At 46.2% G+C, this 23,001-nt stretch overlaps 1 protein-coding gene across 5 annotated transcripts in view; it reads right to left on the bottom strand.

Moving 5' to 3' along the window:
* Positions 1-23,001, bottom strand: part of SORBS1 (sorbin and SH3 domain containing 1) — a 173,209-nt gene that overhangs the window by 83,259 nt on the left and 66,949 nt on the right. For 2 of the 5 annotated variants that reach the window (XM_037401282.1, XM_037401284.1), the window contains one exon: positions 4,765-4,875. The exons of 2 other annotated variants lie outside the window; for them this stretch is intronic. The gene's annotated coding sequence lies outside the window, so the exon portion shown is untranslated. The remainder of the gene's footprint in view (positions 1-4,764; positions 4,876-23,001) is intronic. One more of the 5 variants, XM_037401285.1, reaches the window with a different exon arrangement.

Below are 23,001 nucleotides of genomic sequence, written 5' to 3'. Positions count from 1 at the left end.
CTTGGCAAGGAGAGAGGAATTACTGCTACAGACAACTGCTTCAATGGAAAACGAAGTTTTCATGGAATTTGCTACTCTGCTTGGGTGAAGGGAGAACCGGGCAGCAAGCTTTGCATGGTCACACAGCTTGGCTGTTTCTAAAGTCAACCTTGAGTGCTGGATAAAAAGCTTTATGAAGTGTTGCTGGTTTACCATCAACCCACACTAATAGCATACTACGCATTGCAATTTCCCCCGCCCCTATTGCTGCACAATCACTGCTGTATTTTTCCCCCATAAAACCCACGTCTTCGTGAAAGACAGCACCACCATCACAGCTGAAGGGAACAGCAAAACTGGTAAAACAATCTGTACAACAAAAGGAAGTCTTTGGCATAAAAGGGGCAGATGCCAGTTCTAGGATGTTCTGGGCCACTGCTCCAGTACCCACTGGACGAGCCTACCCTCACCATGTCTGTTTTGCTACCGAAGTCAGAAACAAATCCTTTCCCTGGAAGGAGTGGGTTGTTCCAGTTATGAGCTACCCTGGAACGTCTGCTGCACAATCTATACAGTTTTTGTGTATTGATAAACGTCACGCAGCCATGCTAGTTCTTTATGCCACCCCAATATGCCGTGGGGCTTGGCTTTCCAGCCACCAGAAAAAGTCAGAAAGGTGCTGTGACACGCAGTTTAGAAAAGGAGGCACTTTTGATAGATCCAGGAGATGCTAAGCAAAAGTGTCTGAGCTTACTTGGTTCTGCAGATGGAGGAGGAAGGCAAGCAAACCTACACCACATTCGTGCTTTTAGTTCGGTGCCCTCTGAGGTTCTGGGGTTTGGATTGCAAAACAAAACTCAGCCAGAACAACAAGCTGCTGTTAGAGTTACACCCAGTACCACGAATGAGCACAAACTCATTCACTCATCATCCTCACCCTGCTGGGCTAGAGCTTCTACTTGGTTGCAGAAGAGCCACCCACGTTCTGGTTCAGATAGCTTTACCGCACCCTCCCTGCTGATCAGAGATGAGCCCTAGCTTGCCCCAGTGCTCCCAGCACCCAGGTCGGTCTCCCCTGGCATGCCTCAGACCTGAGCCTGAACTCTGCAGCTCAGTCCTCCCCAGCTTAAAGATCGGGGAGCCCACTGTCACCACAGAATGAAACAGAAAACCTGCCAGGCAGCTCAGGGCAACTGCACAAGGACTCAGGAAGCACGTACAGCTGAAGCTCCATGGCACAAAAGGGTTGAGACTGTCACCAGAGACGGAGCAAAACTCCTTGTAAAGATGTATACAGGCCTGTTTAAGAACTCTAGGTAAGCACTTAATCTGCCAGTAGGAGAAAGTCTGCAGGGCAGAAGGTAAGGCCTAGTAAGAAGCCCTTGTAACAGTAATGTGTGTATTAATCCAGTGAAAGCACATAACTTGCTAAGCATACAGCGAGAACAGCATTGGCTACAAGACAAACTGCAAGAATATTTTCTCAAAGAGCTGAGAAAAGCAAATGCATCATTTGGCTTCCTTGCTGAAGACTGAAGAACTCCCCCAGTGCCCCTCCTGGCTGTTGGAGATGGGGGTTATGCTGTAGGCTACTGATCCCTCATTTAAAACAGGAAGAAAAAAACCCAACTACCTGGTAGGATCACAGCTTACCAGCATCTGGGATCTACAGCATCTTAAGAGAGACTTCTGAGAGGCATGGCTCCCGCTGCGGTCTCTGCTGACTGGAGAACTCAGCAGGAGCTGGAAAGCACTACCTCATGCCAACACAAGCTGGGAGCGATCAGCTGTTTAGCAGTCACCTGAGTAGCAGTTTCTCCCTGCTCCTACTGATCTGCTGACCCATTTAAACTCTCATGCATAAAGAAAGTATAACCTTGCCCATCTACCTTGAACAGTTGCTGACCCTGGTCCAAGCTATTTTGTGGAATTCAGGACCTGCTAAATACAACACTGCAGGGGAAAATCCTAGGGCTCAGCTGTGTTCACAAAAGTCCTAAGGAAATTAATGGCAGCAACAGCATGCAATCAACAATACCAGCATCCTCACCTGCACATTAGCATCACCAGCCCTTTGCACCCTGTACCACCACCTACACTCCGGCAACATGGAAGCCAAACTTGCATGCTGTGACTTGTGCCATGTGTGCCAAACTTGGGCATGGGACACAAGGATTATGCTCAGTGATCATAAGAGTGGCAGAAGAACCCTGTCTCTGTTTCTGTACTACAGAAGACCATCGACAGCAGTTTGTATGGCCAGAGCCATCCAACCAGCACCTCACTCAATGAAAGGCACTTCTGGCTGTGAAGGTAACAGAATACAGCCCAATCAATATTAAAAGCTTTTGTAATGGCACTAGCCATTTGCCAGTGCTCTTAACCTTTGTGCTGTAGAGCTTAAATTAACCTTAAGGTGCACCAAGGACAAAATCGTCTCCTATCTGACATGCAAGGAAGCTGATTTTTGCAAAAATTCTCTCATATTTCTTCAGACTCAAAATATTCAGATATTTGGCATAATCCCTGAGCCAGCGCCCAAGCTGACTGCCTCTTCCAATAACAGTGATTTGGTGGGTTGTTGAGGGTAAAAAAGGAGAGATAGCAGTGCAGTAAAGAAGGGAACTAGCAGAAGCAGCAAAGAAAATTCAGACTGTGCTCTCTTTCCATCTCGGTATTTTCCTGCAAATCTTTTCCCTGCACCTTAATTGCTAAAGACAAGTGAATGTCAAACCAGACTACCCACAGCTGATTCTCTGTTCTCCAGGAACAGAACTAAAAGCCAAAAGCAGCAACATGTCTTCCAGCAGACGAGCCTGGGCAGCCATGGAAATTAAGCCCCAGCAGTTCTGCCCAATGTACTTCCCATGTATGTCATTAGTAAGTGTCGAGATCCAGCCCAAAACACCAGGCTCAGGAGAAATTTGGATTTGCTTCTAATTTGGCCAGCTGGCTGGAATTATTCACCAGTTACATTTGTAACTATGAAAGCTAATGAGAGAGTAATCATATCTCACAGTTCACAGCCGAAAGTCATTGCCTTTGGGAGTTAATGAGGGTTTAAGTTCCCCCTTCTCATTGATGTCTCTCCCTCAAGCCGCGGCTGCCACAGGGTTTTGAAGGCCACACCAACTTTAAATCTGTCCTCCATGGGCAATGCTGAGTACCGGTGTATTGAGGGGAAATGTGCCTCAACCCCTTCAAGGAGACAAAGGCAAATGCTGCTCTTCCCCCATCCCCTCTCACCACACCAACATTTCTTGTCAGAGCAAAGCAACAGCAACTGGATGACTAAGTAATGATAATGACTGCTGCTCAGTGCACTGCTGTGCTCTGATTAGATTCTTCCTGGCTTCTAACCAAATTAAAAAAAAAAAACACTGACCATTTATAGAGGCAGGACTGGCCTATTAGCATCGGCACAGGGCTCAGTCAGGATGCTCCTGGGTCATTGTCTCTATCCAGAAAGTCCAGATCCTTCACTGTGGTGACTTCAAATGAAGTAAACAAAGACACTGCCTATCAGGCCATGAGCTGCTCCCACGACCCTGCATGTCAGAAGTTCCTTAGCCCAAAACCCACAGCTCAACAGACCTTGGGGATCCACCTCCGGAGGCCTGGGGGCGTTAAGTTTGCACAGCCTATACTAACTGCCCTGTACTGAACAGGCAGGAGCTATGAATCTATGAGCAGATTGGGAAGACATTAAGGAAAACATCTGAAACACACTGTCCCTTCCAGCATCTCTGCCTCAGCGATTCTCCATCTGTTCCCAAAAGTTCAATGGAAAAAATGAAAAGTCCATCTTCCCACTTTCTAAAACTGACTCTCACTGTTACTGCTCTGGTTTCTGGCACAGAGCTGCACCACTTAAACCTCTTTTATAGTATAAGATGAGCAGAGCCAGCACAGAGCTGGTGTGACCAGCTGGCTGGAGCAAAATGACATTCTGGGCAATGCCTTCCTCTAGAAGGCATCCTGCTCTGCCCCCAGGGGAAGCGGCAAAAGGAGGACTCTGCACCTTGCAGCAGCCTGTCCGAGTACCTTTCAGCGTTCCCTTGAACCGAACTGAATAAGGCAGCAGCTGTTGACCAGCGGGCCCTGGGAAATCTGGCCATCAGTGAGAACAGCAACTCTCCAGCAATCTCTGCAACAGTGCTCTGCGTGCACTAAGTGCAGTTTTTCTCCTTTGTGGGAGAAACAATTACAGAGCCTTGGACCTACCTGTAGCATTTTCTGCACTTTGCCTTCCCCGCCGTGACAGCAAAAGAGATAGTCAGGATTTCCCCACTGTGTTTTCATAGACTTTATTTTGTTTTCTGGTGTATTGGCTAGATACTGCCCCCCATGCCTTTGGTCCAGCCTGTCAGGCCTGGAACTGGTTTCTCTCCACCAAGTGCTAGATGCCTGGACTAAAGGTCTGACATGAAGAGCTGACCTGCAGCATACACTGCAGATCACATTGAAAACCAATACAATGCCTTCTTGCTGGGACTACTGTGTTTTATCTAACACATCCATGGTTTGCCACAAAAATAGAACTTGGAGCTTGATCCTCTTCCAAGAACTAGAGCTTTTGACTGGCTCACCTACCAAAAAAACTCATGTAATACAGTGGTGCTCTCCCCAACATGTAGCCTTCTGCTGCACAACCCAGGTAGGCTGCTGCCAGGAAGAAAATATCCTTCATTGCAAGCGATGGGAGATAGATGCCATTTTGGTGACCCAAGTCAGGATGAGGTCTCCCAGTGATGTACTCCTTCCCCACCCCTTCGGGATACTCACACCAGTCAGCTAGCTGAACTATTCAGGCCCAGCTCAGAAGGACAGGATCCTCTGGCAGCAACTTCCACTCTGTTGTCTCTTCACATGCAGCTGCTATGTAACAGCACATACCTACAAAAGAGCAAGAAAACGCTAGTAGTGCCACTGGTCCTGCTGTCCAACACAGTTACTGAGAGAGCTGTACCAAAGCAATCAGCCGTTCACAGAAATAACGTTACTTTTAGACGAAGCAATGCCCTTCGCTTACCATGCAAGAAGCATAGTTAGTATGAACAGCAGTCTGACCAGACCCGCATCCTAGCATCCCCGATGTGAGAACTGGCCGTTACGGTTGTCTCCAGGGAAGGCTGAAACCACATCCGTTTTCCTGCCTTTCTGCTAGAGATTCCCCGCCAAGCAGCAAGGCCAGCTGAACAGCACACCTCCCTACAACCTACAGTCTGGTCACTAATGTCAATGATTGCTGATTTCAGCTTAATTTAGTATTTTGATTAGTATTAGGTTTGCAAAAAGCAGAAAAAAAGAAGCAAATACAGATCTTATGCAGCTATCCCTGATGCACAAACAGACTAGTGCTATGCAGAGCCTGGGCTGGGAGCCAGGGGCAGCAACCACCACAAAACGTAACTTCCTCGTGACCTGGAATCAAAACTCTTAGAAGGAAGGGCAGGTAGTAGGCATGTACCAAGAAACATACATCAGGTTGTCCTTGGACAAATTCCTTGGTTAGGGTACATGGCTAGACAGCCAGCCACAAAGGCAGAATCCAGAGAGAGCAATTTTTTTTTTTTTTTATTTTTTTTTTGCATTCACTGACGGTTACTAAACATGATGATTTAACTCAATATTAAGTCCAAAGGTTAACAGTCCGATATTAAGTCTAAAGGGTTAGATTTGACATTGCTTTGCTAGATGGCTGTGCAGCTTTATTGTTTCATTCAATAGCATTAACAGCAGCCTGGCTTCAGTGAGATGTCTTTGGTGTTTGATTTATAAGGTACGTATTAACACTCCTCAACTTTAATCATGTCATTTATCAGGCTGAACTAGCGAGCCGGTCACCCGAAGCTTCTTCCACACTGAGTGGAGAAAGGGGTTCTTCCAGAGGGCAACCCAGCCTCTCCCTAATGCTGCCTTCCTCGTACTTCTCTGTATTCAACAACTTCACAAAGAACTTGAGGAGACGACCTAGCAAGGTTTTGCACCTACGCTGGATGACTGAACAAACCCTCGTGTGTGTTTTCCTTAAGCTCTGAGGGGAGTGGAGTCACATTCCCCTCAACAAGCACCACGAGACCAGAACCTCCAAGGGCCCGGTACCACAAGTCTGTCAGCCAATAAGCCCCACCAGGTAGATGTCCTCATGACAGTGCAGGTGGGGCATAAACACCACACGGAGAAAACAGAAGGTGATGCTCAAAGGTAAAAACTCTGATAGAGGATCAGGGACCTGCCTGGGAGCCACCACGGGACGTGCTCACAGAGCTCCAATAATGCAATGCTTTTACAAGCCTCCAGACTTCTTGCAAGACCTGCTAACAACCCAGACAACGAGCCTAGAAGAACCAGGCTAGTTTTTCAATAAAACTGCAACAGTCCTAGGAAAACACAAAGTTGCAACAAATTAGAGTTTTCTGTCTAGGACGGTCTAGTAGTTTGTCTGTCTCCAACAAGTAGGAAGGGATCAGTGAAAGGACACCCATTAGAAAGGTTTGTTGATAGTACCAGCCAGAAAATTTCCTGTAAAGTTGTCCGGAGTACGCACTAAGAGAGAGTTAATGTTCCAGCGACAAGGTCAAGCCCTGGTTTCGCTGCAGCACAAGGAGCTGCCCTGGCATTAACTGCAGTTTCTTTGCTTTCCCAACCTGCCCTGTCCTTGTGAGTGGGCAAAAGGCAGAAGCTGGCCAGAGTCCCAGCTACCAAAAGCTGCCCAAAGCACAGAACTCATTACTTATCACAAGGACTAAGAGTTAGGCTGAGAGGGGGAGGAGAGAGTAAATGACAGAAAAAGCAACTGATAGGAACTCCTCTGGTGCCGAGAGCTGTTGCAGCTAGGGCTCTAACCTGGCACTGAGCCGGGGAGCGCAGCAGGACACGGAATATGAATACAGGTTACGGCTGGTCTGTGCCCCAATCTAGACGAGACAGCTAAACATTCAAACATTCCCCTTGGAAATATGCCCTGTGCTAGCTCCTGGAGGACCATAAAAAGCTATTTCTGTTGAAAAATCAATGCAGGATTCACAGAAGAATTCAGTTCGGACAAATTCTACACCCACTGCTGTTAGTGACAAAATGTCCCTTCCTGCCGGTGGCAGCAGAATTAGGGCAGCTGACAGTGTCAGAGAGGAAGGACACTGCCAAAAAGTTTTCAATGTTTTTTTAATTTTAATTGTTAGTCTTCAGTTGTGTTCTGGCTTTATCTGCTGCTGAGAGTTTGATTTCCACTGCAACAGGAAAGTCTGCAGAAGGAGGTTCCACTGAATGATGCAAAAGGTACTTGGAGGCTTCCTGCCCAAGCAGCCTGCACCGCCCCGACAGCGACCCAACTGCTCAGCCAGCTACAAAAAGCAGCATAAAACTGGACCAGTGCTCCTACCCAGAGACTTTGAATGAATGCAGCGGCGTAACAGGTGAGTGGGTTGGCTGGTTTGTTTGTTTTTAAGTAGGGGTTTCCCTAACTAAACACTCCTTGAGTTCAGAGTGCTCAGATCATCAGTCAAATCAATCCCTGTGGCTTAGGGCAAACTGCAGTTTGTGTAGTTCTGATGCATTCAAGTTACAGCCTCAGTCTGTCCCCACATGCAAACCTGCTGTAAGGGGCTTTTCAGAGTGACACAGGAAGGGACTAGCAGGAACAAGATAGGGATGAGCCTCAAGTACAAAAGTACCAAGGTCCCCATTTTTACATGTGTTTCTGGCTGCCCTGTTCACACAGCGGGCTGAGGCAGTGGCTGACAACACGATGGTAGTGCAGAATCAAGCTGTCCGGCTCCTTCTCCCTTTCTCAGATCAACAGCCAGTAACCTGGCACTTCTTAAAAGGGTTGGACACAGGCCACGTTCAAACCGCATCCCCATGGAGAAAGGAATGCTGCCAAAAGCAAAAAGGAGAGGTGAGAAACTGGAGAAAATTCCTTGTCACAGGCAGTGGCCAGGGATGATCCAGCAAGAAAAGTCACTGCGTACATCTGTGAGCCCTGGTAATGACACCTAGTCACAGCTAACCCACTGTAGACATGGACATCAGCTCAGCACGCTGCTATTCTCGCATTAATTTTCCACACTTCACAGCTTGATCTCACACACAACCCAGCAGACAGCACAGCTTCCAGTGCCTCCACAGGCAGCAATGGAAAACACTGTCCAAGCGATCTCACACCTGAACACGATGGGAGGGCAGCGCACACACACACAGCCTCAAGCTCAAGAACTGGAGGTGCCAAGCAAAAGAAACATAGGAGTTTCATATTGTTTTTATGGTAAAAAGAGCAAGGGGCTGACCCTGCTTGACTTCATCATGTTGTTTGTACAGCGCCCTGCGTTTGGGCACCGAGCTGCAAAATCAAAGTAAGCACAATGGCAATGAAAACATAATCAAACACATCAGTGTGGGGTCAGCTTTGCAATGGAAAAGCAAAGGGTTAGAAAGGAAAAAAACCAACCAATAATACTCAGACCTAAAGGCCATTTAGAAAACAACAACTTTAAGCAGCTCTGTAAGACTAGCAGGATAAAAATATTATTATTTTGCCATTGTCCGCATAAGAACAGACAGCCCCTTTTCCCAAGGAGCTTAAATGGATGAGACAGATGAAGGGCAAACAGATGCATGGATGAGAAGTGATTTGACCTGATCACACAACACCAGGATCAGTGCCAGGAACAAACTGTGGCTCCTGTTTTCCTAGCACAATGCTCTTTTCACTGGTCTATACTGCCTCTAAGGCTGGAAATTGACACCCATCTTTTGAAGGTGTTCCCACTGAAAACTGCTTGTCAACATCCCACCTGCTGGAAGTTACTACTCCCTGCATGGCACTGGTAGCAGAAGTGTCCATGTGAGCACTCCAGAATCCACAGAAGGCTGAATCCACCAAGCTAAACTGAACAACCAGTGGAGATAAATGAAGCTCATTATTTTCTCAATGCTGATCAGACAGTGCTCACATGCACCCTTCAGCTGGCAAAGCTCTAAGTGAAGTCAACCATCAGTATCGGTACAGCAATAAGCAGCAGTGTGGAAGGCAGGACAAGGCTTCCCTGTCTTCAGCCCGGGCAACTGTTTGCTAAGTTGATGCTTGCCTTTGGTCCCAGATATGGTTGTGTTCTTCCACTCTGGAATTTGTAAGACTTGTGATTCAGATAAGAGGAGCTATCAATGGATCTTTTACAAATGTCTTCTCTGAGCCACTCCATCTTGTGAGTTCTAGCTTACTAAGTACCAAATACAACAAAAAGCCATCTTCCACTAGCGCAGCAAAGATCAGACTCTGGTAACGTTTTTGGCAATTACAATTAATGATAATACTGAGAATCAGCCTGTCATTGATAATCCATATCTAATGTTATTGGCCTTTGGACAGCGTATTAGATTTTAACAAACCGTTTGTAAGCTATATGGACTGCTTAGGGACAGATGGCCAGAGTTCAGCCTGTGTCCATGGTCTGGAATGACTCACAGAATATTGCTTTGGGCCAGCAGGGAGAGTGAAGACAAACGTGATGCTGTTGCTAATCTACACGCAAGGCCAAATCCTGCAAAAGCATGTGGTTCTCAGTGAAGTCAACAAAGCAGGCACAAGTACATTCCAGGGTAGATCCTGAGCTCTAAAAGCTGGTTTAGATTTTCTCCAATACAAAAATGAACTCTTCTCACTGACAAATCTTTCATCTTAGTGAGCTTATGTAAGCTAGTGTCTTTCCCCACCCACTGCTCAACTAAGATGACCCGTATAGTATGCGATCTCCAAATGCAAATTCCTTACACGGACTACTTGGGTTCAGCTCTGTTGAGAAAACACTGCCAGCACATAAGAGATCAGCTCTAGCTGCCTTCTCAGAAGAGGCAACTCTTGGCTGCTGCTGAAATTCCTCTTGCAGGTTTGTTCAGCCCATGCCTGAAAGTCTGCTTTTACCAGCCCAACGAAATCAGCAAAATCCATTTCACCTCCTCCAACACAGTGCAGGCAACGCAGACCTTCATGGTGCAGGTAGCAGTGCTAGCTGGGAGCAACGCACCCCCTCTTTGCTCCAGTGTGGCTATCCTCCTGGTTGGGCATACCAGCAGGCAGCATACCAGCAGGTCGTTGCAGAGAAAAACTGCTCCAAAGCAGCTAATATATACCAGTAAGGTGTACGATAATGCAGCCTTCCCCCAAAACCTACATAGGCACACAGGAAGGTGGCGAGAACGGTTGGTGGCAGCTCTCAGTCTGACACAGAGTATAAGAACACATCTGCACACGAAGGGAGAAGAGAAGGGGATACCTGCAGAGGAGGTATCCTGGTTTCTCAATTCTTCTGCATCCCAGCTCAAAGCTGAGGACAGGAATAAACAGAAAACAAATATACACTGCAAAATCAAGGAACAAAGTCATGGTACATCTTCACGACAATCACAGAGAGCCAATCTTGTAGGTGAATATCGATACCCTCTTGGATTCAGTCTGTAAGGTGTAATTTCAGCAATGTGCAGTCGCTTACCCCTACAACCCATCAGTTACCTCTTGGAAGGGGAGTCAGGGCGAAGGTGTTACCAGCATGTAGAGCAGGGGTCCTCAAACTTTTTAAACAGGGAGCCAGCGCGCGGATTAAGTGGCAGGATGTCATCTGCGGCTGCTTGGTTTCCCCCCCCCACCCAACCCCCAGCAGGGGGTGGTGGTGGTGGTTCTGTAAATACCAGGGGCCGGATTGAGGACCCTGGGGGGCCGTATCCAGCCCACAGGCCGTAGGTTTGAGGACCCCTGATGTAGAGGGTGGACAGAAAGACCGGCACTGCAGCGATGCCAAAGCTCGGGGCACGTTCTCACTTGGTTGCCATTTTCCATTAGCTAATACTGTCAGCTCCCCAGAGGTGAGATACAACTTACCCCAGAGTAACACCATCCAGATTCAGAGGTTACTCTCGACTGACCCCAACCTAAGTGAGATTAGAGTCAACCCCTCCCCTTCCCACCTCTTTCATCACCTCTATATTTAACCGCAGATTAACTCATTTCCTCTTTCCACATGTGAGATTAAAGTGCACCAAGCGCTGTCAGCTCAAGCAGAGCCTCAGTGCATCCTCATGGAAATCACCACTCAGTACATGTATTAAAGCATGTCAAGGAGGAGAATGAGTCACACGCTTCATACTCACAAAACCAAACACTTGCTTCTCAAGAAGTAAAACTGGCAGGCAGCCCAGGCCCCGGAATAGTAAGAGATACCTCCAATTCTAATCTTCCCCCGTCTGTTACATAAATCTTAAAGACATAAGGAGTGCCACTATTTACCAAAGTATCTGAATGAAATGTGGGTCAGTGACCAAGGCAAGGGGTCAAACACATAGTGGCTTGGCCTCCAGGCCCTGCGCTGATCACACTTCTCTAGGAGGAAACAATAGCCCCTCATTCCAGGGAGAGGGGAAAAATACCGCAACAAAATCTCACTGAGGTCACGCTCACCACGTTTGGTTCAAAAAGGCTGAGAACTATGAAAGTACCAAGGAAAAATAAGTCACCGCAGCAGGGAAGGAGGGAGAGAAAGAGAAGGCAATGCAGGATTTCTCCAGCCTGCGCGGCGTGGCTCACAAAGGACTTGTACAAGGATGAGACCACGGCAGTCGGTGGCTCTGCCCCTTGCACCCTCCCAGGGCATTTCAGGAAGGCGATGCAAGCAGGACAGTATTTTATTTCTACCTGAGCTCTCTGCAAATCACTTGGAGCCCTAAGGTGTAAGATCTTTATCACAGCTTGAGGCAAACACGAAGTGGCTGTAAATAAAGCTGGGGCTTTAAATCCAGCCACATGAGTTAACTTCACGGTGAATACCATTTTTCACAGCTAACAACTATGGTAATTAATTTTACCTCAATGAACATAGCAATGGTGAAGCATGCAAAACACAGAACAGGAGTAAGCTTCTCGTCTTAGATTTTGTATCAATAACCCTTTAAAGTGCAAGCACTTATTTTCCTCATCTCCCTAATGATAAAACCTCTCTTGTTCTAGCGCTTCAAGTGACAAAGCCTCCTTAATTTTCAGTGGCTGCAATAACGGGCCTCAGAATTTCTGCCAAGAATAATAGAGAATCAATGCGGACAACGAGCGGGGAAACACGCAGCAGAGCCACTGGCATTAGCTTCAGCAGAACAGCTGGAATAAGTTGTCAATTCCCCTCACTGTATCCTCCAACGGCACTGCCTGGCAAAGGGAGCTATTAAAGGAAACAAAATGCTTACGACAAGCTTCTGACACATCTCAAAAGCAATCGCTGCATCTCCACCATTATTCAAGAAAGCGCGGAACGACAAACAGATGGAAATGAGAAAAGGAACAGCGGCATGGCACACAGAGGGCTTGGCTGTAGCTTGCAGGAGCAGCAGAGCCTGTCAGGCAGAGGTACCACTGCCAGAGCAGCATCCCCTGACTGACAGCAGCGCCGGCGCTGCCTGCGAGTGAAATCACAGTGCGCTGGCCAAAGGCAGGCACAACTGCTACAATTTGGTGCTGCTGTGTGTGTACCAAGGGAGATGATCATGAACCAAAACGTAGAGAACAAAGAGTAAAGTGGCTGAATTATCCCATGAAAGGAAAGATCTATGCTGCAGGGATCAATAACCACCAAGGGTGGTGGTGATTCTCTTTCAGCTCAGGCATTCCCAGAGGGTTGTAAATAGATTGTAATGATTTGCAAACATCTCCCATTCATTTAAGGGTACATGTTGGGCTGAAAGTGTCTTGAAATCCTGTTTTCTGGCAGTATGAGGTCACTGTATAAAAGCTATGGCAAACATAGGGCACGTCTGAAAATCAATAGCAGGCTTCCAGTGATTTGAGAAACTGAAACGCTGAACAGATGGAAATGAGAAAAGGAACCATGCACTGCATGGGGTCACTGTCAGCTCACAGAAAAGCCAATACAGGCATACCACCCATGAGCCGCACAGTAACTGATGTGAAACACCCTTCTGCTTTCCCTGTACGTGGGCTCCATGTTGCGGAGAAACTGCAAGCGTGTCTCATGGCAGCAGGTCACACTGCCAGCTTCTGTCCCTGTCCATGCGTGCATGTGCTTACACACACACACGTGTTTGCATACGTGCCCATTTTATTATTCCACTGAGACTTTAAAAATTGAGTTCTTCTTCTCTTTGTTGCTCTTTTAATTCAGAAATTAGTCAGGCCCAGAAAACATGATCTGTTCTTGGCAAAACAGAGGACGAACGCTAAGGCTCTCGAGCAGGACTACAGGAAAAGTGAAAGGGTTCCTGTTCTGAAAGCCAAATTCATGTTTCATACTTTCTTAAACCTCATGTTGTTCTGATGTCTTTATACACAACAGAAGAAAAGACAATTGATTGTAATCACCATGAGAAGAATTCTCCTGAGATTCCCTTTCAACTCTGTACCTCGTGTCTGAACACTGCAAGCGACAAAGCAGCTGGCAAAGTTACGTCAGGTATGACTGTGGTTACACTAATAGTAAGGCATCCTTAAAGTAGGTGAAAACAACCTACTACAAAACACCTCCTGCTTAGGCGGCCATTCCAGGAGTCTAAAACCGATTACAGAGCAGCTCTCAGAAGGTCAGAGCCTGGGCCAGAGCACACCGGGTTACAGCTCCTGCGCTGCAGGGTGCTGCTAAGGGATGCTGAGTGGGGAACACAGGAGGCAGTTTCAAGGCTGCAGTGGCTGCTGCTGGACGGGGCAGCACTCTGCCTATGGTGGTAGAGCCCCACAAATAGGATTTCAGACAATTCCTGTTTGCCTTAAGCACAGGAAGGGAGTAATGGCAGTAACAGCCCTGGAGCAGGTATATGGAAGCTGTTAAAAGTCATGGGGAGCACATAATTACCTGGATTGGGATTCATAATGCTCCAGGCAACAGCCATAGAAGAATCAGGCAGACTCTCGGAGCAGCCGCCCAGAAAATCTGACTTGTTAACCAACGTATAATTAAATAATACTGAAGAACCCTGTAAGATTAGACAACTGAATCTAATCAATGCTTAAGAGACTAAAAATGGCAAACATATACTGAGGTTACAAGAAAAGATTAGAGGAATATTTAGTTGGTAAAGATGGAAGCAAAGAAGAAAAGCTGATTGATTTCAGGCTGGGAGTGAAGCGATGAATGAATAATTGTGAAGTGAGATTGGGATGTGCTGATTTATCCTGCTCCACGCTATAAAAAGGCAGTAAATGTAATAGATGTTCTTTTATAAAAATAATTTTTAAAAGGTGGCATAAAATCAGCCCAAGGAATTTATTACCACAGGGCAAGGAGGGAATACTGTAGGGAAATAGCTTTACCAGTTTTCAAAAAGGATTAGACAATTATATCAACATAAATAATACCTACAGCAACATGAAGAGTTACAAGAACAATCAGCCCAAAGGCACCTCTCGCCCATTTGCAGCCCCATATTTGTGCCTTCAGGCAGGGTCTGCCCTTTCTGAGACACTGTCGGAATTACAAAGGCTGTACAATTCCTATTTGGCCCTTACATGGGCTTGTGTGTAATGGGTGCACAAACCACGGGGAGCACTGGGTCAAGCTCTCAAAAAGTTTTGGATTGCACAGATAGCAGTGAGCAAGCCTTCAGTTTTGCCTGGTACGACAACTGGTATTTCTATTCCTCTAATGAGCTGGAAAGCTAACGAGCAGAGCACAGCAGCATGTTACTTGCTTCAGCTCAAGAGTCCTTCTTCCTCTAAAGTCTGCCCCAGCTGTGACTCAGCCTGCTCCTATGAATGAAGACAAGCACCAAAAGACCTCCATCTTTGGTCTTCATACTCAGACCACCACAAAATGCACAAAATTTGACAGAGATGCTGTTCTCATAAAAGCCACCCTGTCTTCAACAAAGGCCTGGTGCTGAAATATGGCTGAGATTTTTAACATCCACTGTTCCAGTAACTGAAATAGTTCCAAAATGTCACTGCAAAAACACTGAAGTCTTCTCACATAGCTCTAGTCAAGTAATAACATTCAGTCTTTAACAAAAAATTTCCCGGGGAATTCTTGAAGCTTAAACCCATCCAGAATCACCCACAATCACTTAAAGAGCTGCTCAAAACTATATAAAATCTCCCAGTCAGTTAAGAATGGGCACAGCACAAAGTGCCACCTCCCAGTTTGATACACCCTTGGGTGCTGCACATTTAGTATGGTGCTGTCAGCTGTTACAATGTGTGATGTTTTCATAAAGCCTCACCTGATGGGAACAAAAGATTGCATGAGAATCTCAGCTTTCATCTAAAAGAAATAAAAAAACAACCCCAAAATAAAAACAGGGAGTTACTGACAGTCATGGTGAAGAGAAAAACTTGAAGAACCAGAAAGGATGAGAACCACAAGACAAATAAAGGTCATTTTAATGTATATTCTTATGTAACAAACAAAACCCCCTCATGAGTCTTTATATGAGATTGCTTCATTGGGGTGGGGAGGGGGGACGACCACACACGATGGGGATGACAGAACCCACATGCTGAGTCAGGAACATCTGAAGTAGCAATACCATGAACATACAACATCTGATTTGCCACCATCCTCCGGGCATCCTCTCTTGGGAAACACAGATCCTATTTTGACACAAAGGCCTACAGTATCAAAGGACAAGGGAGGGGAGAGTCATAACATAAGAAGCTGAAATGCTGCCAAGCAGAATGATTCTCTAAATACTTGGTGACATTTCTCAGGGGCCACTGCCTCCCTTTGATCATCACAGGAGCGCTCTGGGTGCTGGGGGCAGGATGATGCTGTGCTTGGTCAAGGATCCCCCAGCAGCACTCAGTCACTTCTGCCTGGAGCAGCAAACGCCTGCGACTGCTGCCACCTCCTGCCAGGTGTCCAGTGGGGCTAGGAAGACCCAAACCTGAATGAAACCAGAGGTTTTCTGCAGTTTCTTAGTGCTGAAGACTAGCGTGTCCAGTAATCCCAGAAGCTCAAGAGTAGGGGAGAGCTGAACCTTGCAGAAGACACCGCTTTCCCATCTGTCTTCCATGAACGTGTTTGCTGGGAAGTTCTGTCCTCCCCTGCGGGAGGATGTGCCTGGGTCAGCCAGGACTTGAGAAATGGGAGTGAGGTGTCAAGCTCAGCAAGAAGAGGCATAAGAAGCAGTGGCTCTCCTTGGGTCCAGCTCCTTTCACAGTTTACTCTGCAGCAGGCATGAATTAGAATTCGATCCCACCTGGCAGGAGGGTCACCCCTAGGGGACACCAACCAGCTGCAAGTCAAACACGGACCGAATGCAGAAGGTGCAGAGCTGTGCCGGCTCATGCGCTTCGACCTCGATTCCCACAATAGCTGGGTTTTTCTGCAAAGTCTGAGCTGCTGTAGCTCACACAGAAACCAGAAATTTTAGGTTTCAACTGAAAAAACAAAGCAGCACGTTCTGGGAATGCCTGCTCTGGCCAGTGCAGGGCCATGCCGAGCCGTGCTGAGCTGGACAGCACTGTGCTCCTGGGCACAGGCAGGCTGCACCAGGTCCTCAGGCGGGATCAATTAAGTGTTCATGTGGGTATTGCTACTGTAAATATACATGAGGCCTACGCAGTGTTTACTTCTCACATTCCTGAAGACTGACTTGCCCTTAGGGACCCTATTTATCACCTCTGAAGGCCCAGGCTGTCAGCATCATCAACCAGAGCCAATAACTACCTGCGTTTTCTGCAAAAGCAGGCACTGGGCTTCCACTGCAGAAGAGCTGTAATGGCTCCATCACCTTGCAGAGTAGGTATAGCCATCCTTAAAGGCCTATTTCTTTTTTGTTTGCTTCTTTTTTTTGTTTTCTTTTTGGTTTGTTTGTTTTTTTAAAAAGATTGAAGAACCATATGAATATTTAAGAATGGCAGCTGCCTTTGTGGCTACAGAAAATCAGCTTGAAAAACATTACCAAAGGCTCAGGTGAAAACAAATATCAAAATAGCACAGGAAGATCCTGGTACTATTCAAAAATCCACATACCTCATAACAGATTAACCACAACAGCCTTGTTACTGCATTGGAAGTCCTATTCACTGAGATTCTATCCGAATGCAGAGGCAGACACACTTCATTGATAAATATCCCATGGAATGTGAGATATAATGGTAATCCAGTTAGGAACGGAGTACACCTATGCAGGTTGTGCAGAACATCTCTCAGAATGTCTCTGTCTCCAAGAAGAGCACTAAGAACATCAACGCTTCCTCATCCCCCGCTGGTATGTTGGCCCCTCACATGTTAGACGTGTCACTCGGGACGGTGAAAGGTTAGCAGAGCAACACAACCCATAGGTCAACTTTGTACCTACTCCGAGAGGTCACTCACCAGAGCAGATGCTATCTGTGAACCTGGATAACTGGGCTTTTCTTGTATTTCCTGTGAGATATTATTAAAGTATTCATATCTGTGAACCAGCCAGTCTTTGATTACTCTCTTCTTGTTTACAGCTTTGCATAAAACGCAAGCCATCAAGTAAAGCTGTTTTTCAAACTCTGTAAGCATACTAAACTTTCAGAACTAATTCTATAAACCAGACTCCCTGGGCTTCCAGAGCTTCCCTAATATGGTCATTAAATATCTGAGAGATGAGGACACTCCACAGATACTCAAGTGAACTATAAACTCTTCAGACTTATCATTTAAAAAAAAATAAAAAAAAGTCAGTGACAAAAGTTATGGCAGATTCAAATTGGTGCCAAGAGACAACTAAGCCATGTGCTTGACAAGAGCAGCAAAGACATCTAGGATAGCGCAGGCAGAACAGTCAAATATGGTTGCAGAATTTCACAAGAGAGGAAGGATGCTGCTGTAAGGCTAAGACAGTGATTTATAAAATGGTTCTGAGGTGACATTGCTCCATTTTTCCCTTTTTAAGAACAAGAAGTACTCAAATCTGAAAGAAGCACATGAGTAACTTATCTGGCATTAGACATCCAGATCAAACTCGGCTTGTTTCTTACTCAGTGCTGCATAAAATTCTAGCTAGCTACTCGCACTGATGTCTTTGTAAATGTTTATTACATATTTAATCCAAGTCAACACTTTCAACCTGAGACAGTACTGCCATTTATGAGACCACATCATGGTTAGAAGAATTCTCTATTAACCCTGCACCAGATCTTGTGCAGAGCCTCTTCCCCTTCAGACCTAAGGGCTGAAATTCAACCCTAAAGACTCCTTTGACTTCATGGATCTTCACCGGCTAGACCACATCAGTGCTGTGGAGAAACAAGGACACCAACAGAAAGAGGATATACTCTCTTCTCACTCCTTCTACCACCCACCACACCTGCACTTTTTTTTAACGAAAGCAGGGAATTTAGCAGACACTCCCTGTGTAAGCAGCTCCTTGTCCTAGCCAAGGGGCTGCCATGCAGAGCCTGGCCATGAATTCACAGCTGGAGAAGGCTCTGGGCTCAAGCAGACAATTTCCTCTGAATGGTAAAGGCTGGAAAGACCTTTTGAACATGACTTCATAGTAAAAGTGACCCATGTTTCAGAAGACCAGTAACTCAGCTGATTTGTATTTGGTTATGATAAGAAATATTTTTTCCCATCCATCCATTCAGATAATAAAGGGCTTGGCTTCATTATAACACAGCTGGGCTAGCTGTAACTATGCTGGGCCAAAGCATTTCCAACAAGTTGTTCAAACATTATTAGTTTTGTCCTAATAAGAGCAAGGTACTCACTTGTCTTGAGGTTTACTAACTAAACAGATGTTCAAACACTAACAAAGACATGCAGTGTCCATTAGCTAAGCTGCCAGGATCCTGGGAACTTCCACCGCACTGTACTCCACACGTGTGGCCAGCATTGTTCCACCACACTTCCCCATAATCGGAGCAAACAGCGCTACTCCCGGCACAGCGGGACTGGAATGAGTTAGGAGGATAGCTGCATTCCAAAGATCAGTATTAGGAGGACTGCAGCTCTACAGACTCAGTTCCTTGCCTCTTGATTGCTAAACTCCGCGAGGCCTGTAGGCAGTGAGGGCAGCTGTGCTAAACTGTTACACAGTCATTTGTAACGTGTGCTCATGGCAGACATATTTTACTCCTGAAATGTGTTCAAACCTTAGAAGGAGAACTATTTAATTCTAAACTCTACACAGCTCACATATGGTATAGAGGCTCCCAGCTGCGTTATGTGCCAATAGAAGCTAAATAAACTTCCACAATAATTATTAAAAATCTTCTCTTCGTTTCCCACATTTTCCTGAGCCAGATGCTTCCTGTGTTTTTTAAAGTAGGGCTCAACACAATAGTCCGAAGAGTCTCTCCAACAGGTATAAGCACACACCGCTTAGGCCATCAAGGTACATCCATGCCATGGAGGTAACTACATCAGCAGTCTCTGTCTGCTGAGCCTTAGCTCCACCTCAGCATCACCTCCACATCAGACAAATTCTGTAGCCAGGCCCACAGATTTCCAGAGCCCCTTGAGCCAGCAATTATCACACCTCTTTGTCTTGATGACGTAATGACGATAAACCTTTTATGTTCCGGAGATGAACGTGGCATACTCTATGGCAAAACCCCCATTGATTTCAAGGCATGTTTATGTAAGTGAATTCTTGAGCCCCATGGCAAAAGCAATAAAGCAGCAGCTCTTTGTTTAACTGGAGTAAGACCAGGACCCTCCAAAAAGGGGGGAGCTGATGAAGGGGAACGCAGATCTGCTAAGGTACTACTAACATGAAGCACAATCCACAACTACCTTCACCAAGGTTGTGTCGGTGCAGTTATATCCGTGCACTGGGATCCTGTTGTTTGTTTTTAGAGAATGAGGCAGGTGGAGTGATCTCTCTCCAGAAGGTGCAGTTTGTCCATAACTTACATTGACAGTGCGCACACATTTCAGTCACAGTGTACCAGTGATGCATTCTTCATGTGGACCTGACTTCTTGTACAAATTAATCCTCTCTTGCTCTGCTATCAGAAAATGTTCATGCAGTAACAAGGAAAGAATGCTGCATGTGCTCTGTGAAGGGGTGGGTGACTGAACATATTTTAATGCAGTTTAGGTAACTCGCTCTCAAATAGGTAATCACTGTACAGAATGAGATCTTCCATAGAAGACTGCCTGATTCACTGAGGTCACCAGTACGTGTGTTTCCTGGAAGGAGGCAGAATTCTGTAATGCAAAGTAATTCTACTCTAGCAACTTCTGTCAACCAAATTTGGATATATACTGGCCCATTTTGTCCTCCTCATCATTTGCATAATTCACAGGAAAGTATTCAGGAAGCCTAACCCCAGACAGATAAAAGGACCGACTCTGACTTACAGCTTTCAGAAGCCAGGAGTCCATATACAGAAGATGATACCACAGATTTGACACTGGTAACTAAACAGTACCTGCACTTAATTAGCTTGCAGCATTTGAGATGTTTCCTGTGAGAGCTGTAAGGAAAAAAAACAGACCGGAACAGTAGACATTTTATCTTCATGCATAACTAAGTTGTATCACAAATCAGAGACCTCCCTACCAGCAGAAAAGCAGCACTGGCCCTGACCCCATCAGGAAGTTCCAACAGCAATCTGCATTCAACAGAACACTGCGGGAGCTCTTCTGAAACAGCAGCCTAAACTCACTTTCATCTTCTGTCAAACCTCACCGTTCCACTGTGTCAGAGAGAGAGAGAGCAGTCCTAGGGGTTCAACCCAGAAGCAGGTCTACCACCACCATGGGCTGGCCTCAAGCAGGAAGGAGACAAGGCATCTCCTTGGGGGGCTCACAGCTTTTCCACTCTCCATTTGACATTCAAAGCTCTGTGCTTTCCTAGCCCCAGGGTTCCTCCTTAGCCCAGACCAAGTAAGATGTATTTCGCATCTTTGCTGAAGAAAATCACACAAACACTTTGCATATTTGGCAAGCAATATCTTTCCCCAACCTCTTCTATAACTGGATGCCAAGTCATGCTGTTTTACTGACTCAACTGCTAAAAATCAGACCAGCACTTTCCATAAAGCCCACATTGCTCTAAGATCTTAGTTTGAGGGGTTGGAGATCACGTCTTTTATTCTGAGAGGATGACTTCAAGTCAACCTGCTGTACGTACCATGAAGCCCTTTTGTGGGTATTGATGCTCTTAAAGCAGTGTTTTGTCACACATCCCGCTCCAAGCATAAGCCACCCCTCGTTCGTGGCTCCTGCACACTGAAAACAACGGATGTCCTCTGTGGGCCACAGGTAGCCACGTCTTGCAGCAAGCTCGCTTCCACCAGCACTCTTATGGAAGTAGAAGGTAGAAGTCAGGCCAGCGCTGCTGTTCACTGATCACAGAACGTTATAACGCATCTTGTAACGCACGAGGTAATTGCCCAGAGCTGCGGAGTATTTGATTATGGATTGTTTGTGACAGGTGACAACAGTGTTGGCAATTAGTCTGAATTGCCATGCAAATTGCCAGTGGCAGCCTATTACCAGCTATGGACCTGTGAGGAGAATCACTGTGAAAACAGACCGAGTGCGTGGTTACCTTCAGGGCTGGCTGCCAGTTTCAAATGTCAGCGCTGTGCTGCTGCAGGTCTCAGAATTCTGTCCACCGTATGAGCCACTTGACATCTTAATAGGTTCGCCAAAACAAGGAAGGTTAGCTATTGAAACCCCTGTCTCTCTTGCACCAACAAGTCACTTGTATTTTAAACACTGCTAACAGCACTTTCTGATGATGCAGAAGGGTGACCAACACTTAGGCAAGCAGCCTTGCTTCTGTCAATGCCAGCACAATAAATAAGGTGCAGAGGAAATGGAATGAAAATATTTAAGCCTTATTTAGCCTCAGCGAAACCTTGGGTAGTTCAACCTGATCTACTGCCAACCCGCTACATCTGGACTTGGTTTCTAATGAAAGCATCTACAGAAACAAATAAAGCAATATAATCCAGCCCTAAATAATGAGCAAAGCTTAGAAATAGTCTGTCATGACAAATGGAAACTATGCTGGTACAAATAGCAAGAACTTGCCCAGTGATGCAGTAAGAGAACTGCTATCAGCACTGAAGTCCTGGCACTCTCTTCTTAAAGAGAATTACGAGGGGAACAGTAATGCTGCATTTCAGTCAGAACCAAGCAATATGTTTCTATAGCATATGTCATCTCAACAGCTTCATAGCAACTCTAAGCCAAGAAGTCCCTCTTGCTATGAGTACACAAGAGCTGTCCCTACTCCGTCAATGGAGAAACTGAAGCACAGGCAGGATGCTTTGTTGCAAAGTCCCAAGGGAAGCCACGAGAGGCCTGATGAACTGAACTTCATCAACAAAGAGCATCCTTAATAACACAGCAAGCCCTCTCCAGGCTCTGCTTCTCTAAATAACCTAAGTGCTTTGGGGCTTCATGTCTACAGTCAAGATATTAAGAGTTAATTAATACGCTTATACAGCGAAGTGTTGACACCCTTCAAAAGGCACACACCACAAGCGTGACTAGAGAAGCGCGTAAACAACACAATGAAGACAATGGATGACTCGGAAGAGCACCGCTTTCTGTGTAATAACTGATTCACAACAACAGGATCTTGAAACCAGTCCAGGGGCAAACAGAAGTCACCTCCATATCACAACTGTGTTGGACTGTGCAAACCAAAGTAGCTGCTCAGCACCTTGTGAAGAGGAACCTGCTACACATGCATGGAAGCACTTCCATCCAGAGTGGCCCCACCAGGAATCAGCTCAGGGCAGCTCAGCTCAGCAGACGGCAGAGCGGAATCTGACATCACCACTGCCCGTGGTACACCAGGCCGCTGACTCAAGGAATTCAATACACCTGGCAATCAAACCAGGTTTTCTTTCCCCACCAATGCAACAAGAGAAGACAAGGACACGGTATCTTACTGCAACTCCTTCCTCCTGCCCCAGACAAAACGAACACAGGACACAGCCCTCCAGCTGGAACGATAAACAGTTTCCCCACATACCATACACTAAGGAACTCCCAGTACAGCTTGGATTACCAACAGGTCCAGGTTTCAAAAAAATTACAAAACTAGGATTTATCCCTGCAAGTATTTAATTCTATACACATGATCACTTCC

Source organism: Falco rusticolus, chromosome 9 (genome assembly GCF_015220075.1).
Source record: "Falco rusticolus isolate bFalRus1 chromosome 9, bFalRus1.pri, whole genome shotgun sequence".
NCBI classification, from domain to species: Eukaryota; Metazoa; Chordata; class Aves; order Falconiformes; family Falconidae; genus Falco; species Falco rusticolus.
This window is presented reverse-complemented; position numbering and strand designations above follow the sequence as displayed.